The sequence below is a fragment of the Myotis nattereri genome (genome assembly GCF_964212035.1).
Source record: "Myotis nattereri genome assembly, chromosome: X".
Taxonomy (NCBI): domain Eukaryota; kingdom Metazoa; phylum Chordata; class Mammalia; order Chiroptera; family Vespertilionidae; genus Myotis; species Myotis nattereri.
Genome location: NC_138078.1, coordinates 37,043,086 through 37,057,578, shown reverse-complemented (window position 1 = coordinate 37,057,578; position 14,493 = coordinate 37,043,086).

The window sequence follows — 14,493 nt, the reverse complement described above, 5'->3', positions numbered from 1 at the left end:
CCCTCAGCCCCTCACCCAGACTGGCCACGCCCCCATGGGGTGAGGGTCCCCGCTGGGGGCATGGCCAGCCTACATACAGCCATCAGCCCCTCACCCAGGCTGCCACACCCCCCCAGCAGGGACCCTCACCCCATGGGGGTGTGGCTGGCCTGCAAACTGCCCCAGCCCCTCACCCAGGCTGGCACCATCCTCAGTGGGGACCCCCACCCCAATGGGGGCATGGCTGGCCTACAAACCACCACAGGCCCTTCACCCAGGCCACCCTGCCCCCCAAGGGAACCCCCACCCTGATCCAGGACATCCTTCAGGGCAAACCAGCTGGCCCCCTCCCATGTACCAGGCCTCTATCTTCTATAATAATAAAAGGGTAATATGCTAATTAGACTGAGAAACCTTCCAGGAGACCTTCCAGACTTATTCTGGACAAAGCCATGGTGAGGGGGCCAAAGTAGAGGCGGTTAGGGGCCAAGAGGGAAAGGCAGTTGTGGGTGATCAGGGCAGTGGGGAGGGGGCGTTGGGGGTGATCAGGCCAGCGGGGCGGGGGGGTAGTTGGGGGTGATCAGGCCAACAGGGGAGGCAGTTGGAGGTGAGCAGGCCAGCAGGGAGGGCCAGTTGGGGGCAAGCAGGCCATCAGTGGGGTTCAGTTGGGGGCAATCAAGCCAGCGGGGGTGCAGGTGGGGGCGAGCAGGCCAGCAAGCAGAGTGGTTAGGGGTAATCAGGCAGGCAGGCAGTTGAGTGGTTAGGAGCCAGTAGTCCCGGATTGCAAGAGGGATGTCCGACTGCTAGTTTAGGCCCCAAAGGGTCCCAGATTGGAGAGGGTGCAGGCCGGGCTGAGGGACATCCCCCCCCCTCGCATGAATTTTGTGCACAGGGCCACTAGTTTACTATAAAAGTAAAAGGAAGAATTCCAGCTGACCAGCAGTCTTTCTAGTTTCCATAAGAAAATTCCGTTTCCTAGAAATCCTAAAGTGGTAAAAACTAAAGGTCTTTCCTGTTCATGAAGGAAAAATTGTTTCACTAGGCAGGCAGAGGACAACTTTCTGCTTTCATTGTTCTGTTTTTTTATTTGATTGCAAAATGTTCTAGCCTAGAACTCTTCAAGTGGCAGGTGAAAGAGATTAGAGCTGCAGAAGATGTAAAACTATTAGCTGAGGCAAATAGATGAGGCAGGAACAGAAGTTTAAAGACAAGAATGGGTTTGAGTGTCTTCCATAGGTGACCAGAAAAGTTATTCAACTTATAATTAGGAAGTGAGAGATGAGCATAAGGAGACAAGATCAGAAACTGAATGGAAGATTCAAGTGAATAGGAAAATAATGAAATATAGTCTTAGATACTTAGGAGAAATACATCCACATATTTACCATTTCTATAATGATGTCTAAGACTTTATTGTTATTTTAATAATAAATGGTGATGTTTGGTGATTATAATATGTAGTTATCAGCCTCCTCAATGTTAGAAGGAAATATTCATTATTTTTAATAAGTTTAATAGCACATTCTCTCAATATTACATGTTTTTTTGTAGTTTTGTAAGAAATTTGAATTTATAATAAATTTTCTAAATATAAAAAATATAAAGAGTAATATATTAAACTCCCATGTCTTCACCTCCACCAAGAATTTACAATGGTTAATATTTTGTCACGTTTGTTTCAAGTCCTTCTTAAAATAAATATAACAATATAGATGAAGTTGAAATCTCTTGACCATATTACCCAGTCTTATTCTCTGTTCTCCTTTCTGCAGACAACCACTTTCATGAGGTATTGGGTATTCTTTTCCATGCATAAATATCTATTCACAGGTAATAGGTAATATGCATATGTGTTTTGAAATTTACATAAATATTGTACTTAATATATGTCTAGTTTCAATACTTTTTATTCAACATTGATTTTGAGATCTACCTATGTTAATGTACCTACATTTGCATACATATGTAATCATCTATCACGTGAATATGGTGCATTTTATTTATTTCTAGCTTGATAGACATTTATAGGTTGCTTTCATTTTTTTTCAATTATAAGCAATGCTATAGTGACTCACTGTGTCTTACTGTACACATTTGCAAGAGTTCTCTAAGGTATATACTGGAAGTGGAATTACTGGGATATAGGGTAGAAATAGATATTTTTGTTTATTTTTTATTTAAATACTAGAAGCCCGGTGCACGAAATTCGTGCACTTGGGGGGGGTCCCCTCACCCCGACCTTCACCCTCTCGCAGTCCAGGAGCCCTCAGGGGATGTCTGGACCATCAGTCGGACACCCTTAGCACTGCCACGGAGATGGGAGAGGCTCCTGCCACCCCGCTGCGCTCACCAGCTGTGAGCCCAGCTTCTGGCTGAGCGGCGCTCCCCCTGTGGGAGCACACTGACTACCAGCTCCTGCACGGAGTGTCTGCCCCCTGGTGGTCAGTGTGCGTCATAGCGACCAGTCATTCTGCCATTTGGTTGATTTGCATATTAGCCTTTTATTATATAGGATAGTTGGTATACAATATTATATTAGTTATAATTGTTTCAGGTATAAAATTTGACATTTTTATACCTTACAATGTGATCACCCCACTAATTCTAAGTAATCATTTGTCACTGTGCAAACTTATCACAATATTATTGACTATATTCCCTTTCATCTTTTTCAGCTACTCCCCACCCCCTCCCTTCTGGTAACCATCCCTTTTCTCTGTTCCTATTTTTGTTTTATTTGTTCATTAGGTTTTTTTTTTAGATTCCACATATAAGTGAGACCATATGATATTTATCTTTCTCTGTCTGACTTCTTACAGTTAGCATGATACTCTCTAGATCAGTGGTTCTCAACCTTCCTAATGCCGTGACCCTTTAATACAGTTCCTCGTGTTGTGGTGACCCCCAATTTCATTGTTACAAGTTGAACATAATTAAAGCGTAGTGATTAATCAAAAAAACAATATGTAATTATGTATGTGTTTTCCAATGGTCTTAGGCGACCCCTGTGAAAGGGTCGTTTGACCCCCAAAGGGATCGCAACCCACAAGTTGAGAACTGCTGCTCTAGATTCATTCATATTGTCACAAATGGCAAGATATCATTCTTTTTTATTGTTGTATAATATCCTATATAATAAAAGGCTAATATGCAAATCAACCAAATGGCAGAACTACCAGTCTCTATGACGCGCACTGACTACCAGAGGAAAGACACTCAATACAGGAGCTGTCTTCTGGTGGTCAGTGCTCTCCCATGGGGGAGTGCCACTCAGCCAGAAGCCTGGCTCATGGCTGGAGAGCACAGCGGCCATCCCCTGAGGGCTCCCGGACTGTGAGAGGGTGAAGGCCAGGCTGAGAGACCTCCCCCACCCCCAAGTGCATGAATTTCATTATATACGTGCACTAGTTCTAATATATATATATATATATATATATATATATATATATATATATTATCTTTTATATTTAATCATCTGTGGATGGACACCTAGATTACTTCCATATTTTTGGCTATTGCAAATAATGGTGCAATGAATAGAAGGATATATATATATATCTTTTTAAATTTTTTTCTTCAGATAAATACCCAGAAATGGAATTGCTGTGTCATATAGTATATCTATTTTTAGTTTTTTGAAGACTCTCCATACTGTTTTCCACAATGGCTGCATCAATCTGCAGTACCACCAACAGTGCACACAGATTCCCTTTTCTCCACATCCTCCCCAATACATGTTATTTGTTGACTTTTTTAAAAATATATTTTATTGATTTTTTACAGAGAGGAAGGGAGAGAGATAGGGAGTTAGAAACATCGATGAGAGAGAAACATTGATCAGCTGCCTCCTGCACACCCCCTACTGGGGATGTGCCCGCAACCCAGGTACATGCCCTTGACCAGAATCAAACCCGGGACCCTTTAGTCCGCAGGTGGACGCTCTATCTACTGAGCCAAACCGGTTTCAACTGTTGACTTTTTGATAATAGCCATTCTGGTGGGTGTAAGTTGGGTATCTCATTGTGATTTTGATTTGCATCTCCCTTATTATTAGTGATGTTGGACATCTTTTCCTATGTCTGTTGGCCTTACGTATGTCTTCTTTGGAGAAATATCTTTTTGTGTCTGTGCCCATTTTTCCATTGGATTGTTCATTTTTTGTTGTTACTGAGTTGTATGACTTTCTTATATATTTTACTGTTTAGTAGGTTTTCCCTTTTCAATTTTTCAATGGTCTCCTTCACTGTGCAGAAGGTTTTTAGTTTGATGAAGTCCAATTTGTTTATTTTTGCTTTTGTTTCCCTTGCTCATGTTAATGTATCCAAAAAGATAATACTCAGACTGATATCATATAGTTTGCTCCCTATGTTTTCTTCTAAGAGTTTTATTATGGTTTCAGGCCTTACACTTAAGTCCTTAACCCATTTTTTATATTTTATTCAATTTATTGTGTGACATTGGTTAATAAAATTATATAGGCTTCAAGTGTACAATTCTAATGATTCATCATCTGTATATTATACTAGAGGCCTGATGCACAAAATTCATGCAAGAGTAGGCCTTCCTTCCCCTGGCTGCTGGCACTGGCTTCCCTCTGACACCCAGGACCCGGGTTGGCTTCGCTCTGGTTTCTGGCAGGCACCCGGGACCCAGACTTCCCTCTGGCCCTGGCTTTGTCCGGAAAGACGTCCGGAATGATGTGCAGAAAGACATCTGGTCTAATTAGCATATTACCCTTTTATTATTATAGATTGGTTGCAAATGTCTTAAAATACAATGGCAGGTTAATACATAATTTTTAAATATATTTTCATTGATTTCAGGGAAGAAGGGAGCAGGAGAGAGAAAAGAGAGGAGAGAGAGAGAGAGAGAGAGAGAGAGAGAGAGAGAGAGAGAGAAACATCAATGATGAGAGAGTCATTGATTGGCTGCCTCTTGCATGCCCCCTACTGGGGATCGAGCCCACAACCCAGGCATGTGCCCTTGACCAGAATTGAGCCCAGGATGCTCTATCCACTAAGCTAAACCAGCTAGGGCAATACATAATTATTGACTTCATAATTTACCAATTACTGCATTTTCCTAACTTAATTATATTAATTTAGAAGGCATTGAATATAAAAACAAATTTTCCTGTTGAATTAATAACCTTAACACAAAATCATGCATGGTAGTCATTTTAAAAAATATATCCAGGTTAGAGCAGTTTGATAAATGTTAAAATTTTATCTTTACTGCCATTAGTCATTCCTTTGTTTTTTAAAAAGTGATTTCAATGCCCAGCTGGCATGGCTCAGTGGTTGAGCATTGACCTATGAACCAGGAGGTCATGATTCAATTCCTGGTCAGGGTATATGCCCCGGTTGCAGGCTCAATCCCCACTGTGGGGCTTGCAGGAGGCAACCAATCAATGATTCTCTCTCATCATTGATGTCTCTATCTCTCTCCCTCTTCCTTCCTCTCTGAAATCAATAAAACTATATCTTTTAAAAAGTGACTTCAAAAGTACATTGTTTTCATTTATATTTTTTCTTGCAAAATGTTTCAGTGGCCTTAATTAAATGATTTTTATAAACCACATATTCCACCCTTCATTCATTGAAATATAACAAAAATTTAGCTACACCCTTTGGGTTTTTATTTTTTAATTTATTTTATTTTTAATTAAATTTATTGGGGGTGACATTGGTTAATAAGACCATATAGATTTCAAGTGTATAATTCTATGATACATGATCTGTATATTGCATTGTATAACCACCACCTAAAATCTAATCTTCTTCCCTCACCATACATTTGGCCCCCTTTAGCCTTTCTACCTCCCACCCCCCTTCCCTCTGTAACTACCATACTGTTATCTGTGTCTATGAGTTTTCATTTGTTCATTTGTTACTTTCAGTTTCATACCCTACATATGAGTGAAATCATATGGTTCTTAACTTTTTCCATCTGACTTAGCATGGTATTCTCAAAGTGGATCCATGTTCTCACAAATGGTAGTAGTTCATCTTTTTTTTCATAGTGGAGTAGTATTTCATTGTATATTTTGTACTATATCTTTATCCAATCATCTATCGAGGGACACTTTGATTATCTCCATGTCTTGTCCTATCACACCCTTGTTCTTGAAACACTTTCTTTTCTTAGTTTCCATGATAACATATTCTCCTTAACTTACTCCTTCCTCTTTCTCACTCCTCAATCTCCTTTGCTGGTTCCTCTTTGTCTACCTGCCCTCTAAAATTACAGTTCAGCCCAACCAGTGTGGCTCAGTTGGTTGAGCATCCTCCCACGCACCAGGAAGTCACTGGTTCAATTCCTGGTCAGGGCACATGCCCAGGTAGCGGGCTCGATCTCCAGTAGGGTGCGTGCAGGAGACAGCTGATTGATTTTTATGTTTCTCATCATGTTTCTATCTCTCTCTTCCTCTCCCTTTGTCTCTCTGAAATCAATAAAAACTTATTTTTAATAAATAAATAAAATTAGAGTTCACAAAGCATCTCTCTTGGTTCCTTTTCTTTCTGTATGCTCTCTTCCTTCATTGGCTTTTCCATTTCTATAACTATTAATACCATCTATACACAAATTGCTCCCAAATTTAGAACTTTAGGTTAAACCTCTCCTCCAAACTCTAGCCTCAAAAACCCACTGCCTATTTTATAAGCTGATGTCTCTTAGGCATCTCCTATTTAACATGTCTATATGTGAAATAGTGATTACCCCCACTGCAATGCCCACACATACGCCAACACATTAAGCCTGTTTTGTCTCTCTTTACTCCAGTTCAGTAAGTGGCACCAATTGCCCATATTGCTCAAGCCAGAAAGAAGGGATTAATTCTTTACTCCTTCCTCTTTCTTATGTTATACACGAGTGGCATGGATTCCTGCACATTGAAAGGAAAATAATTAGAAGAAATATTTTAATATTCCTATTTGCCCTTTCTCTGTGGTGTAAGTGTCAGCGCCACCTCCCCAACTGCTCCACCATCCCCTCTGCAGGGCGATTTATTGGGGTCGGGCCACCTGCCTGGCTCCCTTAGTTCCTGGGAGCCGGGTGGCAGCCCTACCCCCTGCCATCACTTCTGGTCACTGTCTGTGGGGCAGTCAGCAGAGCGATCGGCCCCACTCACACCTGCCTTGGCCTGGTGCCGCCCACTCACCTGCTCCACCATCCTGCCGTGGTCCCGCTCTCATTGGGGCCCATCGGGGCTGACAGCACCTCCACTGCCTCCCGCTGGCAGCACCATATCGCCGCCACCCACCATGTTCCGTGCTGCCCCCAATGGTCAGTGCATGTCATAGCAAGCAGTCAAACTCCCAGTAGAACTCCTGGTTGAGACAATTTGCATATTAGGCTTTTATTATATAGGATTGAATCTGTCACCAAGTCCTTTGGGCTCTACCTCAAAAACATTTCCGAATTTGTTCATTTATCTATATATGAAATGAAATAATATTAAAAAGTGTTTGTTATATTTCTCAATAAGTACTCTATGCATGAACATTGCATGAACATAAGAAGAGTTTCAGTGTACTTAGGGCAGGGGAGGTAAAAGCCAAATGAAGAGTTGAAAGTGAATGAATAGGGTGGTTGTAGAAGAGGATGAGAGATCAGGGACCTCTTTTGTTTGCTTATTTTTGTTTTATTTAGTTTGAAAAAAATAGGCTCAAAGTGAAAACACACACACATACACCATATATTTGTGCCTGTTTCCATCCCATTTCTGTCCCTCACTGCCTGATCTGTTTTCTCCTCCACCAATAAGTAACATATTTATATTTGGTACTTTTAAATATCCTTCCAGAGATTAAGTTTGCAAATATATACAGTATACTTTATCTCCAAAAGAGGTTTCTTCCTTCCCCTTCCACCGTTCCTCCTTCCCTCCCTCCCTTCCCTCCTTCCTTCCTTCCAGATAGAAAATCTTGTGTGTGAACTCACTGGTAAGGTCCTCACTTCTTGATGCCACTTTTCTTTATCAGGAAGTCTTTGGTGCCTTCCTTCAGTCTGGCCTCGTTTATTCTATATCAAACAGAAATTCCTCAAAAATGTTTTCTGGTATGTAGATACACTCTAGAAATTTGTGATGATGCCAGTTTTTTTTTTTTCCTCTTTAAATATTTCTTTTCTTTTTTAAATATATCTTTATTGATTTCAGAGAGGAAGGGAGAGGGAGAGAGCGATAGAACATCCACGATGAGAGAGAATCACCGGTCAGCTGCCTCCTGCACACCCCACACTGGGGATCTAGCCCACAACCCAGGCATGTGCCCTTGACCGGAATCGAACCCGGGATGCTTTGCGGTCCGCAGGCTGACGCTCTATCCACTGAGCCAAACCAGCTAGGTCCTCTTTAAATATATCTTTGGCTATTTTTATGAAATTTTGGGAATATGGTACTTATATGCTGGCACTCAAATTTGGTCTTAGCAAAACATTGTAGAGTAGACTTTATAACTTAAAATTTTGAGTACCATATTGGATTACCAGGAATTACATTTCTAGATTTTCAAAGTACTTTGGTTGTTTTAATGATTCAATTAAATTAGCAGTGTAGCTAATATTAAGGAAACTTGCCTAATACAGAGTAAGTATTCTGCTCATTTTTATGTAAGAAATATTGTAATTATCCAATGTATAAATTTATATGGCTTGGCTTTTGTTTTAAAAATTTGTTAAAGAAACAAGATTTTGGGGAAAGTATATATTTAATTTGTAGCAGTCTAAAACTAAAGCTTCTAGAGATATTAGGAGGCAGTAAAAGGTAGTTTTTATAAATGTGAGCGTTAGGTTTTGTTTTGTTTTGTTTTGTTTTGTTTTTTGTTTTGTTTTATCCTGACTCTGCCACCTATAACTTTTTGCAAGTTAGTTTCCTCATCTATAAAATGAGGGTAGTTATGCCTTCATCATAGTTATTGTAAGGATTAAATGAGATAATATACTAAATAGAACAGTTTTGTGCCACATAACAATGTTTCAGTCAACAACAGTGGTCCCATAAGATTATAATGGAGCTGAAAAATATCTATTGCCCAGTGACATCGTAGTCATCATGCCATAACAAAATGCATTACTGACATGTTTGTGGTGATACTGATGTAAACCAATTTACAGGGCTGCCAGTCATATAAAATTTAGATACAGAAATACTTACCATTGTGCTACAGTTGCCTACAGTATTCATTCAATACATTAACATCCTGTACAGGTTTGTAGCTTAGGAGCTATAGGCTATACTATATAGGCTAAGTGTGTAGTAGGCTATACTGTCTAGGTTTGTATGTGTTTTATGGTGTTCACACAATGACAAAATTGCCTAACAACACATTTATCAAGACGCATCTGTGTCATTTAAGGATATATGATTGTATATAGCAGACCACAAGAAATAGAACTAATGTTCAATTAAAGAAAGGCGTTATTATTGTTAAGAGAAACAACATCAATAATAGAATAATTGTAGTAGTAGTACTGTTGTTCTTGTCACCATTTTTTACTAATAGAAATATGTTATAGCAGCTGTGAAATCACTTTAGTAGACATTTAGTTCACTAATTCATGTCTCACTTGTGCTGTTTAATAGTTTATTATATGCATTTTAAAAATGTTTTTTAAAAGTTAATAGTATTGTCAGTGCCATTATTTATTTATAACACTAGATAGATCTAGTGGTCGGTGAGTGTATGTGTGTATATTCCTTATGGAAAATAAATTCCATAAATGTATTATAAAGCCTTAATAATGAAATAAGTGTTATCATTGAATGCCTCATTTTTCTAGCACTTTGGTTTTAATATTGATCTTAATGTTATTTACTGAACAGGGTAGGGCAAAAGTAGGTTTATGGTTCTGAGTGCACAAAACACAGTTTATTCTTTTATTGTTATTAATTATTATATTATTTTCCATACAAACAACTGTAAATCTACTTTTCCCTAGCCCGTATAAAATAGCTTCAGAATTTTGCCCTTTTATTACAATGCACTTAAAGAAATAATACTTTCCAAAAAGAGGTTAAAAAATAGTATTTTGGCTATAGTTTATTATTTCACATTTTTGATAAGTACTTGCTCAGTTATCATTTGTCTCACAAAGGACACAAGAGCTGAAAGTTTTTAAAGTGGCATACCAGATATGCATTTTTTAGAAAAGATAAGAGTCACATATATTCCATTTGATTTTTAGGCAAGGGTAAGAAAATGGATGTTTTATTGAATGTTCACTGTGCTTTTTCTCTTTATCATCCAACAGCCATTGAAGTATATCATCATTAACCCTGATTCTAGAGATAAAAAACTAAGGTACAAAGATTAAATAATTTATTTATAGTAACATAATTTATAAATTACAAATATTCTGATTCAAGCCCTGGCATAGTAGGATTCTGAGACTATCATATTCTTTTTCTGTTACATTATGCTGCTTTCAATATTTATTGAAGGCTCTATAATGTTTGAGGTACCCATGCTTGGAATGTTACATAGTATTTTCCATTTTAATTTTCATTGTATCTATGTAGATTAATAAAATGCATATAATGTTGAGGATATCAAGGATTTAAAGAATACACTTGCTAAAATAATATAGCCCTTTAAGAAAAAGAAATGGAATAAGAGGATTATTTTATTCACATCACATTTTGGGCAAGTACAGGCACTCAACAACATCTTTAAAGTGACAAAGAATAGTGATAAAGTTTCATAATGTCTAGAGAGATCAAAAGATTTAAAATTTTCAAATTGAAATTAGAGAGTTTGCTTACTATTTTTTTTAAATATATTTTATTGATTTTTTTACAGAGAGGAAGGGAGAGAGATAGAGAGTTAGAAACATCGATCAGCTGCCTCCTGCACATCCCCTACTGGGGATATGCCCACAACCCAGGTACATGCCCTTGACCGGAATCGAACCTGGGACCTTTCAGTCCGCAGGCCGACGCTCTATCCACTGAGCCAAACCGGTTTCGGCAGAGAGTTTGCTTACTATTAAAGTAACAACAAAGATAAGGGTAACAATAGGAAAACAAATAAATCTTCAGAACTAGCTATGAGGATTTACCCAAATAAACATAAAGAACAGGATAATAATTAAAATGAAAAAAGTCCAAATTATAAGTACCCAGAATGAAAAACAGAAATAAGATTGGAAAATATTGAATTAACTTTAGAAAGAATAGTTGAAAATCCAAAAAGTTATAGGGATATAGATGCATATAATCTGCTGAACCTGATATCTGATTTTCTAGATAGGCTCAGGAAAGCACATTTCCAAAGTGAGAGGGCTAGAAATAGGTATGAACAATAAATAAAAATTTAAAAAATATCTATTTTTCTCCATTGTCCAGCAAATTGGTGATGTAGGCATCTAACTACATGGGAAAAACTCCATAATGAAAGGAACCCATGTCTATTTTGTCCACCACTCTATGCCCAGTATGTAGTATCATGCTTGGCAAGTAGAAGACACTCAATAAATATCTTGAACAGATAATAGAATTTATGGACAACTGCAATCTGGTTTTCCCTTCCATTTCACAGAAGCTGATAGTTATCATTGCTGTTATTTATCTAATTTCCAAGTTTGATGAACATTTTTAAATGTTATCTTATTACATAACACAACTTCATAATACTTACTGCATTTTTCTCTTTGAACCTTTCCACTTCACAGTATTTAACTGTACTTTGTGAATTTCATGAACTCTTATTCTCTCACTGTCTAAATGTAAGTGTTCCAAGGATTCTGTTATGCAACTATTTTTTTATGATTCTACACTTTCTCTTTGTGTGAGATTTATACTTTATCTTCTATTACCTCTGTGATGATGACAAACAAATGTATATTTCTACCTCACTTTTCTCTCACTTGAGCTTCAAGCTCCATTATCTAACTCTTGCTAGATATCTCTGTCTCACAGGTCAGGAAAAATAGATCTTGTCATTATTCCTACAAAAAGAGCTCTTCATTCAGGATTTTGAATTTCATTTGGTGACTCCATTTATTTCCCCTCAAACCAGGATTTGTCTTTTACTTCTTATCTTTTATATTTCACATTTTATCAGTCACTGGGCCCTGCTAATTTGATATAAATATTTTTATTAATCTTTTCCTTTCTATTCCTAGTAATATAATCATAGTTCTGACTCTCACTGTCTTTCGTCTAGACTACTACAGCTTCATGCATTCAGCCAGTCATTTTAGTCAACAAATATTTTCCTTACCTCTATTCTTATTTCTTTCAAATCCATCTACTATACAGCTACCATAAAGTTCTATATAAAGCAGAAGTCTGATTATACCATACCCCAGCTTAAAGCCCTAAATGGTTACCCCATTCTTTGTAGCATAAGATTCAAGCTCCTTAATATAATAACATAAGGTCCTTCATGATTAGGCCTCTTTCTATCTCGTTTAGGCTTATATTCTACAATTGCTTGATTTACACATTATTGTACAGTAACAATCCAAAGCTTTGTCTCCAAGTCCATTTGATGCTAGTTACCACCTCTGTGGCTTTGCTTTGGGATGACATTAAACCTGAAATTCCATCTTCTCTTAAACTTCAGTAATTCCCATTCTACATTTAAGATTCGGACCAGATCTGATAAGAACCTTTTTTTGACACTTCACTGCCTCCGTGTATAATTATGTCATTTTTGTACTGGCAGACTGCATTTATAATTTTCAGTTAGTGTTTCTCACTATATTGAACTTTTTAAAGGTAGGGACTCAATCTATCTTTTATCATCTGGCCCTGTCATAGTGCCTGGCATCTAGTAGGTACTTTAAAAATATTTATTATAATCAATTGATTTAAATTGTATGTGTATCTTGGGCAAAGCTATACACCTATGAGCAGTCATTCTCTGAAGGACCAAGAGCTCTGGGTTACTGCAGGTGATCCACGTTTTAGAATTGACTGTAATTTTAATAAAATCCTCGAAACTCAATTATTTAAGTGTTATTGATTTTATCAAATTTACTGTCATATAGTTATTTAGTCAGTGACTCTAAACAAGGCAATTACTGTCATGTGGATCCTGGGAATCTTTTTGGTATTACAAAGGGGTCTTCATATTCAAAAAGCTTAAGGACCATTATCTTGTACTATAAATCATGGAATGTAGAAACTAATTTTTTCAATTAACCTTTTTTTCCTTAAGACACTAGTAATTGGCACTAGTGAGTGATAATAAATAAATATTATAGCTACGTTATTTCAATCAGTGTTAATTGAACTCTTCTTTTTTGCCAAACCACTAGGTGCTGTTAAAGGAACCTAGAGATATAAAAGGTATGTGGACTTGCTCTTGTGAAAACACCTAGTGATGATTTTTGCTTCAGTTATCTGATAAAATCAGGTATTAGTGATTTGGAGGACTTGGATTGTTCAAATAGTATCTATTTTACTTGAATGCTATTTCACTTTGTTAGACACATCATAACCAAGAATCTTAAAAGTAAGTTTTTCATGGTCATGAATATTGTTCATTTGTTATCTGACTAAAAGGAAAGATGTTTCGTAGCTAATACAAGTATTCTCAGGTAGATATTCAAAGTAAACATCTAAATTTAAGGAGAAGTTTTAGTATTAAGAATTGTACTTAGCCCTAACCGGTTTGGCTCAGTGAATAGAGTGTCGGCCTGAGGACTCAAGGGTCCCAGGTTCGATTCTGCTCAAGGGCATGTACCTTGGTTGTGGGCACATCCCCAGTAGGGAGTGTGCAGGAGGCAACTGATTGATGTTTCTTTTTCATCGATGTTTCCAGCTCTCTATCCCTCTCCCTTCCTCTCTGTAAAAAGTCAATAAAATATATATTTTAAAAAAGAATTGTACTTAAATTTTACTTTTTTCTGAAAAAAATATTCTATGTCTGAAATGAAAGGGATTTTGAAAGTACATCAACAAAATATAAAGACAAAAATATGATAGACCCCCTAACATTTGATAAAATGTTATCTAGCATTTAGAAGGAAACTTTATGTGCCAATTAATAAATTCTAAAGAAAATTGTTTGTTTATATGGTTATCTTTAGTACCTGGCATTATGGTTACTACTTTCTCCATAAAAACTTATTTAAAATTTAAGAGTTACTAAATAAAATTAAAGTTATTAAGAAGCAAATAAAAACCCTGCAAAAGTATTTGCATTCAGCTCTGATATATTACAAGTAAACCTCAAGTAGATGATGAAATTATTATATACTTTTTATTGATTTAAAATACTTTTCTGATTATAAATATATGTAGTATATGTGAATGTTATAAAATTTTTAAAATGCCAAAAATGTTTTTAAAAACCTGAAATATTATCACCAAAAGATAACCCAATTTATATTTTATTTTACTACCCATATGTGTATTATGTATATCATATTTTTAAAAAAATGTTTTCCCTTTATTGATTAAGCTATTACAAATGTGTCCTTATCCCCCCAATGTCCCCTCATCCCCCCAATACTGCCCTCACCCTTACCCCCTGTTGTCCACATCCATCGCTTATGCTTATA